Source organism: Lipotes vexillifer, unplaced genomic scaffold (assembly GCF_000442215.2).
Source record: "Lipotes vexillifer unplaced genomic scaffold, Lipotes_vexillifer_v1.1 scaffold776, whole genome shotgun sequence".
NCBI classification, from domain to species: Eukaryota; Metazoa; Chordata; class Mammalia; order Artiodactyla; family Lipotidae; genus Lipotes; species Lipotes vexillifer.
In genome coordinates this window covers 2,292,607-2,304,543 of record NW_006777292.1, presented here as the reverse complement: position 1 = coordinate 2,304,543, position 11,937 = coordinate 2,292,607, and positions in this window count along the sequence as shown.

The following is an 11,937-nucleotide window of genomic DNA, read 5'->3' as shown; positions in this document are numbered from 1 at the left end:
CCCGTGAGCCATGGCCGTTGAGCCTGCGCGTCCGGAGCCTGTGCTCCGCAACGGGAGAGGCCACAGCAGTGAGAGGCCCGAGGACCGCAAAAAAAAAAAAAAAAAAAAAAAAAAAGAGTTAATACTCTGGTACGTCCATGAGATTGGTTAGACCAAAAGATTCCAAGAAAGAAACAGACATGCCTGCTGGATCAGCCTAGAGATGGGAACAGACCCAGTTGCAGACCTTGGTGGAGCTAGATACTCAGCTGGAGCAGGCAGCCAGGGTACAAGAGGACTGGAATGAGGAGCCTGGGCCAAGCTGCTGCACTGGTGTTTCAGTCTTAGACAAGATGGTCAGAACATGACAGGGCCTCAGGTTCATTTGGTTTCAGTAATACTGAGCTTTTTGAGTTGTTTTTTTTTTCTCTTTTATGATAGTTATACTCTAATGAATAGCTCACTAAGGAAAATTGGGAAAATGCTGAAAAATACAACATGTGAAATTAAAACACAATTTTCTGATATCTTTCTTCATAGTCTTTTTTCTATACTTTTCTATATAATTGGTATATTGTATGAACAATTTTAGCACCTTTTTAACAATATATTATGCACTTTTTATCATAAAGAAAATTAATGGCGGGACTTACCTGGTGGCGCAGTGGTTAAGAATCCGCCTGCCAATGAATAGGACATGTGTCTAAGCCCTGGTCCAGGAAGATCCCACATGCCGCGGAGCAGCATGTGTCACAACTACTGAACCTGTGCTCTAGAGCCCATGAGCCACAACTACTGAGCCAGCATGCCACAACTATTGAAGCCTGCGCCTAGAGCCCGTGCTCTGCAACAAGAGAAGCCACCTCAATGAGAAGCCCGCACACCATGAGGAAGAGTAGCTCACTGCAAACAGAGAAAGCCCGCGTGCAGCAACAAAGACCCAACGCAGCCAAAAATAAAATAAATACATTTATTTTTTAAAAAATTAATGACTGCATGATATGAATGTAGTTAGCTAATCCCTTACTGTTGGACATTTAAGGTATTTCTATTTTGCTAACTATAAATAATGCTCTAATAACCATGGTCTGTATCTTTTATTTCCTTATGATAAAGCCTAGAATTATTAGGTCAAAGGGTTTGATATTTAATGACTAATTGCTTTCCAGGGAGATTGTATTGATTTCACACTTCCAGGTTCAGTTAATGTTCCTATTCCCTGGCCAGCATTGGGAATTATAACTTTTTAATCTGGAATTTTTATGTATCATCATTAAACATGCTTTAGTCTGCTTTTTTTTTTCAACGGTGTTATATCAATATTTATTAGCCATTTGAATTTCTACTTTGTCAATAATCAGTTTATACCTTTTCCCCATTTTTTGGTATTGTTTTAGGATGTTTTAATGTAAATGAGCTACTTGCGTGGTAGAATATTAATTTTTATCATATTTGTATGTTTTCCAGGTGGCCTTTTAACTTCTAATTTTTCTCATAGAGGTTTTTTGTTTGTTTTAATTTGGCTGCATTGGGTCTTAGTTGTGGCATGCGGGGGATCTTTGTTGTAGTGCGTGGGCTTCTCTCTAGTTGTGCGCTCAGTAGTTGTGGTACATGGGCTTAGTTGCCCTGTGGCATGGGGGATCTTAGTTCCCTGACCAGTGATTGAACCTACGTCCCCTGCATTGGAAGGTGGACTCTTAACCACTGGACCACTAGGGAAGTCACTCATAGAAGTTTTAAATTATCATGAAATCATCTATTGATCTTTTCCTTTGTGATTTAAATTACTTTTTTACTCTTTTTCAGAACTCCCCTCTACAAAGATGAAAGAATCATATATATTTTCTAACTAGGATTGGTTCTGGTGTTGGTGTAAACCTGTCTGGAGCTAAATTGGAACAGGCCTGAAAGCTCTCTGCTTCCCATCCCCTCCAGAGCCCAGCAAGGTGGTAAGAATGTAGGGGCCACATGCTTGAGTTGGACGGGGCACACCAGGTTGAAAGGAAGCTCTTTCCTCTTTTTCTCTTCAAAATCTGTCCAGTTTCCAGCAGCCATCCTCCTTTTTCTCAGCTTCTGGTCTCCTGATTCTTCAAATTAAAGGAGCTGACAGCCCTCTGAACTTATGCATTTCCTGGGCGGAAGAGGCATCCTCTGGCCTTCTTCCCTCAGCGCCTGGATGTGATCCTGCAGTGATCCCATGGGCTCCACCAAAAGACTGGTTTTCTTTGCTTTATTCATACGTGGCCCTCCTCAGGTTGCACCAGCTATGTTTTCCAGTGCAGGAAGAGATTGCAACAGGCCACCATTTTGACAGTGTTTTAGTTTTACTCACTTGGAGCTTCTCCAAGGAGGGAATGCCCAGTCCAGCTATGTCATCTGCAGGTTGCCCTGGGTCACTGGGCAGCACACAGCCTCTGGTTAAGTATCTCTGCCTAGTGGGGTTGCTAGGAGAGTGATTGATCTTCTCCACCTCCCTGACCTCTCTCTTTTCCAAGGGCTATGGGTCACGAGGGTAGACACAGATCTCCCTCATCCTCGCCACCCCCTCCCCTTCTGTTCCTTGCTGTTGTTTTTCCCTAGCCTTTCTACAGGTTTTGTTCTTTGATTTATCTCTTCCTCTTTTCACCTTGTTGTCTGCAAAACTGGCAAACCTAGCCCCAGAGTACCTGCCATGTCTCTGGAGCCATCATCATTATTTAGAGGGACCAGCTAGAGCTCCTTTAGCTTGTTGGTGCCCCTTTTCTACAAGTGGCTATCCTTGTTATCTTAGCTCTAGCTCTATACGGTTTTTTTGACCAGTTGGCTCTTGTAATTGCTGTGAGGCAAGGCTAAGCATTGGCTACTGAATTAAAGGATATACTTTATCTGGCAATGGTTCTTCAGTATGTACCATGTTATTGAGGTAATACTCCAAAAGTACAGACTAACATTTTCAATATTTGTACGAAAAGAAAGATTTATAATTTTCTAGGAATAGTTAATCTGGACTCTTCTGTGTTCATAATCTTCCTGTGTTTATCCTATATTACCTATAGAGATTCTCTGATCAGAGGTATTATTTTTAATAATTTCTTGAATTATACATAGTCTAGGTATTCTAATGTCTAGTTCCGCTATAATCTGATCCTGCATAAGAGCTGCAGTACCTTCTGTCTGGAAGCAAATCCTAAAATTGTAGGTGTTGTGTCCCATAGAATAATGATTCCAAAACACTAATCATAGGTTAGGATATAGGCTCATTAGAGATTCTTACTACTTGAATGCTTCTATTAAACCAATGTAAATAAAGTTCATTTCCCTTCAACCTCTTTACAGTTTACTGTATACCCTCAAATTTGCCTTTTATTATCTTTTTTCCCCCACACACTGGCACAAGAAGTTCCTCTCTTTTTTTCTTAAGAAAAGTGAACTTGCTTTCCTTTTTGCTTTTCAGCCAACTTTAAAACTGTTCACAGCAAGATTTTATGTTCTACAGTAGTAGGAATGAGGTAGATAAAATGGCACTATATCAACAAGAATTATCGTCTCATTATTGTAGATAATTCTCCTTGGGAGTTTAGAGGAAGGACAGAATATTTTTGGGTGCTAATATCTCTTGGAATGAATGGCACCATTGGACCCATTTTGGACACTTGTCCTTTTGTTTTTTAGGCAAATGTGGATCAGTGTTTCTTTCAGTGAGCCTTCTGCTTGTAATCTGTACCATTATCCTTATATGTAGGCCCCCAAGTCTTAAAGAAGAAAGGCTCATTTTGTTGTTTTATAGAGAGAGACATAAATTATATGGATTTCTCACTTGTTTACTTTCTAAGACTATCCGGAAATATCTAACTACACAGTGGATAGTTTTTAACCTGGCAATTTCATGTATTATTTCTGATTGAATTCAATAATTCATGCTTGAGCCCATTTATAAAAGAGGTTATTAGGCTTCCTTTATCTCACCTTGAGTCTACTCTAGAATATTGGCTGAAACTTTCTTAAAGTCTTTTTTAAATCTGTATTTCATAATTTTGAAACTTTAGGTTTTAAGTTTAGTCCAACCTTAACAGAAAGGCTTCTGAACTTTATGTAGTGTTTTTATTTTTAAATTTTACATAGAGGCTTTATTGAAATCTTTTTTTTATAAATTTTTTTTCTTTTTATTTATTTTTTATTTATTTAATTTTGGCTGCATTGGGCCTTCATTGCTGTGCACAGACTTTCTCTAGTTGCGGCGAGCAGGGGTTACTCTTTGTTGCAGTGCACAGGCTTCTCATTACAGTGGCTTCTCTTGTTGCGGAGCACGGGCTCTACGCACGTGGGCTTCAGTAGCTGTGGCACTCGGTCTCAGTAGTTGTGGCTCGCGGGCTCTAGAGCGCAGGCTCAGTGGTTGTGGCGCACGGACTTAGCTCTTCTGCAGCATGTGGGATCTTCCTGGACCAGGGCTTGAACCCATTTCCCCTGCATTGGAAGGCAGATTCTTAACCACTGTGCCACCAGGAAAGCCCAAAATCTTTTTTTTACCCTGCTATTCTGAAACTTTTTTTTTTCCATCTAAGACTCTAACAGTTAATTGAACTAATTGATACAGAGCTATAGTCCAGGACTGTAACCTATCTCAAATATCTTGTCCCTTTATCTGTTTTCCTGAAGTTGATGATGAAGTTAATCATAGTCCTTTACTTGACTCTTGACGGTAGTTTTAATTTAACTTCAAATCTGTCTTTCTGTCCTAGCAGTTTTACAATGCACTTGTCTTTTTGTTTGATTGGTTTTTGTTTTTAGATTTTCGTTTTGTATCACACAAAAGGATATTTATTTAAAATGAGAAAAGAGACCCTAATCAATAAAAATGCCACAAACATAAAATGCAGAAAAAAGTTAATTAAATTAATTAATTGACAGGTATATCCTTATAATACTTTTTCCTTATATATTTTGGCTGCAGTTTTTTAAAAAATCTTTTTGTTGTTTTTTCTTGCCTGTAATCTTTTGATTACCTCTTCATAGGACCACGGTTTTTGTAATGTTTTCTAAGATTGAATAGAAAGAGAATTCATTATTTCTTCCTGCATGGTTGAACAAACTTTGCTTTTTATTATTGATGGTAGGGATGCATAAAACATACAACTTCTTCCATGGACATAAACACTGTTTATAGTATTCCAACAGGTTTGTGGCCCACCAACACATTTTGTATTCTGTGATTCCCATCACAAAAGAAAAGAACATGATGGATTTATAATGATATCCATACTCAGTGTAAAAATCAAGTATATTCCTGATAGGAGTGGATTTCCATTTTGGCCAAGCATTGATGAGGATTGAATCTTCTCACAATTTTAGATTAGTCTGATTACTGGAAGAATTTTACATCGACAGCTTCTGGTTGTGGGCATTTCAAATCTTGTTTCTCTTCCATTACCCACCTACCTCTCGTGTTGAGCACCACAGGACTCATTCATTCATTTCATTCTAAGACCTCCAGCCTTCAATTTTGTTTCATGGTAGGTCAGTACAGAGGCTGTAGGAATATTCCTGGAAGCCAGTTCCTACACTGAAGTGGTTAGCAATATCCACAGAAATGACAGCATACTATATAAATCTATCTCACTCATCCAAAATTAAACACATCCCCAACTTCCTGGATCCCCCAGCCACTCCAAAGCCACCTGAGTAGAGGGGAAGTGTATCTCAGTGAAAGGTACAGTAGACCTAACTGATTGACATGAAAGTATCTTTTTTTTGGCCACGCCACATAGCTTGCAGGATCTTAGTTACCCAACCAGAGACTGAACCCATGCCCCCCACAGTGGAAGTTCAGAGTCCTAACCACTGGACCACCAGGAAATTCCCCAAAGTATCATTTTTTTAAAAAAGTTATATTAAGATATATTTCACATACCATACAGTTTAACCATTTGAAGTGTAAAATTCAGTGGGTTTTATTATATTCATAGATATATGCAACCATCACCACAATTTTAGAATATGTTCATCATCTCAAGAAGAAACCCCATATCTTTTAGTTATCACTGTCTGCTCCCCTTGTCCCCTCACCAGCCCTAAACCATCATTAACCTACTTTCCTATTATGTATTGCAAATTTTATGCAATCTTAGGATCAGGTCACTACATTGTTAGGTCCGTTCCCAGAGTCTTGAGAGGGGCCATAAAACTTAAGCATTAGCTTTGTGGTTTATCTGCCTCTGTACCTTTATTCTGCCAGCATCTGTACATTCAATTCCCTATCGTTCACAGAGTTGATTTGATCTACTACAGCATCTGTGTGTGTGTTGTGAAAATTCTGTGGGTAGAGAGTTCATTTGGAAAATCAGGTAAAGCTGAGTAAAACAAGAGAGTAACTCAAAGAGGATAGGATTCAGAAGGTTACAAAGTCTTTGAGACTGTCTCTTTTAAAAAATATTTTATTTATTTATTTATTTACTTTTGGCTGTGTCAGGTCTTTTTTTTTTTTTTTAACATCTTCATTGGAGTATAATTGCTTTACATTGTTATGTTAGTTTCTGCTGTATAACACAGTGAATCAGCTGTATGTATACATATATCCCCATATCCCCTCCCTCTTCCGTCTCCCTCCCTGTCCCATGCCTCTAGGTGGTCACAAAGCACTGAGCTGATCTCCTGTGCTATGCGGGTGCTTCCCACTAGCTATCTATTTTACATTTGGTAGTGTATATATGTCCACACCACTCTCTTACTTCGTCTCAGCTTCCCCTTCCCCCTCCCCGTGTCCTCAAGTGCATTCTCTACATCTGTGTCTTTATTCCTGTCCTGCCCCTGGGTTCTTCAGAACCATTTTTTTTTTTAAGATTCCATATATATGTGTTAACATACGGTATTTGCTTTTCTCTTTCTGACTTACTTCACTCTGTATGACAGACTCTAGGTCCATCCACCTCACTACAAATAACTCAATTCCGTTTCTTTTTATGGCTGAGTAATATTCCATTGTATATATGTGCCACATCTTCTTTGTTAGTTCATCTGTCGATGGACAATTAGGTTGCTTCCATGTCCTGATATTGTAAATACAGCTGCAATGAACATTCTGGTAAAGGACTCTTTTTGAATTATGGTTTTCTCAGGGTATATGCCCAGTAGTGGGATTGCTGGGTCATATGGTAGTTCTATTTTTAGTTGTTTAAGGAACGTCCACACTGTTCTCCATAGTGGCTGTATCAATTTACATTCCCACCAACAGTGCAAAGGGTTCCCTTTTCTCCACACCTTCTCCAGCATTTAGTGTTTGTAGATATTTTGATGGTGGCCATTCTGACTGGTGTGAGGTGATACCTTATTGTAGTTTTGATTTGCATTTCTCTAATAATTAGTGATGTTGAGCATTCTTTCATGGGTTTGTTGGCAATCTGTATATCTTCTTTGGAGAAATGTCTGTGTAGGTCTTCTGCCCATTTTTCAATTGGGTTGTTTGTCTTTTGATATTGAGCTGCATGAGCTGCTTGTAAATTTTGGAGATTAATCCTTTGTCAGTTGCTTCATTTGCAAATATTTTCTCCCATTCTGAGGGTTTTCTTTTCATCTTGTTTATGGTTTCCTTTGCTGTGCAAAAGCTTTTAAGTTTCATTAGGTCCCATTTGTTTATTTTTGTTTTTATTTCCATTTCTCTAGGAGGTGGGTCTAAAAGGATCTTGCTGTGATTTATGTCATAGAGTGTTCTGCCCATGTTTTTCTTTAAGAGTTTGATAGTGTCTGGCCTTACATTTAGGTCTTTCAGCCCTGTTGAGGTTTTTTGTGTGTATGGTGTTAGGGAGTGTTCTAATTTCATTCTTTTACATGTAGCTGTCAAGTTTTCCCAGCACCACTTATTGAAGAGGCTGTCTTTTCTCCATTGTATATTCTTCCCTCCTTTATCAAAAATAAGGTGACCACACGTGCGTGCGTTTATCTCTGGGCTTTCTATCCTGTTCCATTCATCTATATTTCTGTTTTTGTGCCAGTACCATACTGTCTTGATTACTGTATCTTTCTAGTATAGTCTGAAGTCAGGGAGCCTGATCCCTCCAGCTCCATTTTTCTTTCAGAAGATTGCTTTGCCTATTCGGGATCTTTTGTGTTTCCATACAAATATTGTGAAATTTTTTGTTCTAGTTCTGTGAAAAATGCCAGTAGTAGTTTGATGGGGATTGCACTGAATCTGTAGATTGCTTTGGGTAGTAGAGTCATTTTCACAATGTTGATTCTTCCAATCCAAGAACATGGTATATCTCTCCATCTGTTTGTATCATCTTTCATTTCTTCCATCAGTGTCTTATAGTTTTCTGCATACAGGTCTTTTGTCTCCTTAGGTAGGTTTATTCCTAGGTATTTTATTCTTTTTGTTGCAATGGTAGATGGTAGTGCTTCCTTAATTTCTCTTTTCGTCATTAGTTTATAGGAATGCAAGAGATTTCTGTGCATTAATTTTGTATCCTGCTGCTTTACTAAATTCATTGATTAGTTCTAGTAGTGTTCTCGTAGCATCTTTAGGATTCTCTATATTTGGTATCATGATCTGCCAACACTGACAGTCTTACTTCTTCTTTTCTGATTTGGATTCCTTTAATTTCTTTTTCATCTCTGATTGCTGTGGCCAAAACTTCCAAAACTATGTTGAATAAGAGTGGTGAGAGTGGGCACCCTTGTCTTGTTCCTGATCTTAGTGGAAATGGTTTCAGTTTCTCACCACTGAGAATGATGTTGGCTGTGGGTTTGTCATATATGGCCTTTATTGTGTTGAGGTAAGTTCCCTCTATGCCTGTTTTCTGGAGAGTTTTTATCATAAATGGGATTGAATTTTGTTGAAAGCTTTTTCTGCATCTATTGAGATGATCACATGGTTTTTATCCTTCAGTTTGTTAATATGGTTTATCACATTGATTGATGTGCATATATTGAAGAATCCTTCTGTTCCTGGAATAAACCCCACTTGATCATGGTGTATGATCCTTTTAATGTGCTGCTGGATTCTGTTTGCTAGTATTTGGTTGAGGATTTTTCCGTCTATGCTCATTAGTGATATTGGCATGTAATTTTCTTTTTTTGTGACATATTTGTCTGGTTTTGGTATCAAGGTGATGGTGGCCTCATAGAATTTGTTTGGGAGTGTTCCTCCCTCTGCTATATTTTGGAAGAGTTTGAGAAGGATAGGTGTTAGCTCTTCTCTAAATGTTTGATAGAATTCGCCTGTGAAGCCATCTGGTCCTGGGCTTTTGTTGTTGGAAGATTTTTAATCGCAGTTTTTATTTCAGTGCTTGTGATTGGTCTGTTCATATTTTCTATTTCTTCCTGGTTTAGTCTTGGAAGGTTGTGCTTTTCTAAGAATTTGTCCATTTCTTCCAGGTTGTCCATTTTATTGGCATATAGTTGCTTGTAGTAATCTCTCATGAGTCTTTGTATTTCTGCAGTGTCAGGTGTTACTTCTCCTTTTTCATTTCTGATTCTATTCATTTGAGTCTTCTCCCTTTTTTTCTTGATGAGTCTGGTTAATGGTTTATCAGTTTTGTTTATCTTCTCAAAGAACCAGCTTTTAGTTTTATTGATTTTTTTCTGTTGTTTTCTTCATTTCTTTTTCATTTATTTCTGACCTGATCTTTATGATTTCTTTCCTTCTACTAACTTTGAGGGTTTTTTTGCTCTTCTTTCTGTAATTGCTTTAGGTGTAAGGTTAGGTTGTTTATTTGAGATGTTTCATGTTTCTTGAGGTAGGATTGTATTGCTATAAACTTCCCTGTTAGAACTTCTTTTGCTGCATCGAATAGGTTTTTTTGTTTTGTTTTGTTTTGTTTTTGCAGTACGAGGGCCCTCACTGTTGTGGCCTCTCCTTTTGTGGAGCACAGGCTCCGGATGCACAGGCTCAGCGGCCATGGCTCACGGGCCCAGCCACTCTGCGGCATGTGGGATCTTCCCGGACTGGGGCACGAACCCGTGTCCCCTGCATCGGCAGGCGGACTCTCAACCACTGTGCCACCAGGGAAGCCCATCTCATAGGTTTTGGGCCATCGTGTTTTCATTGTCATTTGTTTCTAGGTATTTTTTGATTTCCTCTGTGATTTCTTCAGTGATCTCTTGGTTATTTAGTAGTGTATTGTTTAGCCTCCATGTGTTTGTATTTTTTACAGATTTTTTCCTGTAATTGATATCTAGTCTCATAGCATTGTGGTTGTTAAAGATACTTGATATGACTTCAATTTTCTTAAATTTACCAAGGCTTAATTTGTGACACAAGATATGATTTATCCTGGAGAATGTTCCATGAGCACTTGAGAAGAAAGTGTATTCTGTTGTTTTTGGATGGAATGTCCTATAAATATCAATTAAGTCTGTCTTATTTAATGTGGCATTCAAAGCTTGTGTTTCCTGGGCTTCCCTGGTGGTGCAGTGGTTGAGAGTCCACCTGCCAATGCAGGGGACATGTGTTCGAGCCCTGATCTGGGAATATCCCACGTGCCATGGAGCAGCTAAGCCCACGCGCCACAACTAGTGAGCCTGTGCTCTAGAGCCCGCGAACCACAACTAATGAAGCCCAAGCGCCTAGAGCCCGTGCTGCACAACAAGAGAAGCCGCCACAAGAAGCCCACACACCACAATGAAGAGTAGGCCCTGCTCACTGCAACTGGAGAAAGCACAGGCAGCAATGAAGACCCAACACAGCCAAAAATAAATAAATAAATAAAATTTATTTTAAAAAATAGATAAAGCTTGTGTTTCCTTATTTATTTTCATTTGGTTGATCTGTCCATTGGTGGAAGTGGGGTGTTAAAGTCCCTGACTATTATTGTGTTACTGTCAGTTTCCCCTTTTATGGCTGTTAGCATTTGCCTTATGTATTGAGGTGCTCCTATGTTGGGTGCATAAATATTTAAAATTGTTACATCTTCTTCAATTGATCCCTTGATCATTATGTAGTGTCCTTCTTTGTCTCTTGTAATAGTCTTTATTTTAAAGTCTGTTTTGTCTTATATGAGAATTGCTACTCCAGCTTTCTTTTGATTTCCATTTGCATAGGATATCTTTTTCCATCCCCTCACTTTCAGTCTGTATGTGTTCCTAGGTTTGAAGTGGGTCTCTTATAGACAGCATATATATGGGTCTTGTTTTTGTATCCATTCAGCCAGTCTGTGTCTTTTGGTGGGAGTATTTAATCCATTTACATTTAACATAATTATCGATATGTATTTTCCTATTACCATTTTCTCAATTGTTTTGGATTTGTTATTGTAGGTCTTTCCTTCTCTTGTGTTTCCTGCCTTGAGAATTTCCCTTAGCATTTGTTGTAAAGCTGGTTTGGTGGTGCTGAATTCTCTTAGCTTTTGCTTGTCTGTAAAGGTTTTAATTTCTCTGTTGAATCTCAAGGAGATCCTTGCTGCGTAGAGTAATCTTGGTTGTAGGTTTTTCCCTTTCATCACTTTAAATATGTCCTGCCACACCTTTCTGGCTTGCAGAATTTCTGCTGGAAGATCAGCTGTTAACCTTATGGGGATTCCCTTGTAATTTATTGTTTTTCCTTTGGTGCTTTTAATATTTTTTCTTTGTATTTAATTTTTGATAGTTTGATTGATTAATATATGTCTTGGTGTGTTTCTCCTTGGATTTATCCTGTATAGGACTCTCTGCACTTCCTGGACTTGGTTGACTATTTCCTTTCCCATATTAGGGAAGTTTTCAACTATAATCTCTTCAAATATTTTCTCAGTCCCTTTCTTTTTCTCTTCTTTTTCTGGGACCCCTATAATTCGAATGTTGGTATGTTTAATGTTGTCCCAGAGGTCTCTGAGATCGTCCTCCATTCTTTTCATTCTTTTTTCTTTATTCTGCTCTGTGGTCGTTATTTCCACTATATTATCTTCCAGGTCACTTATCCATTCTTCTGCCTCAGTTATTCTGCTATTGATTCCTTCTAGAGAATTTTTAATTTCATTGATTGTGTTGTTCATCATTGTTTGTTTGCTCTTT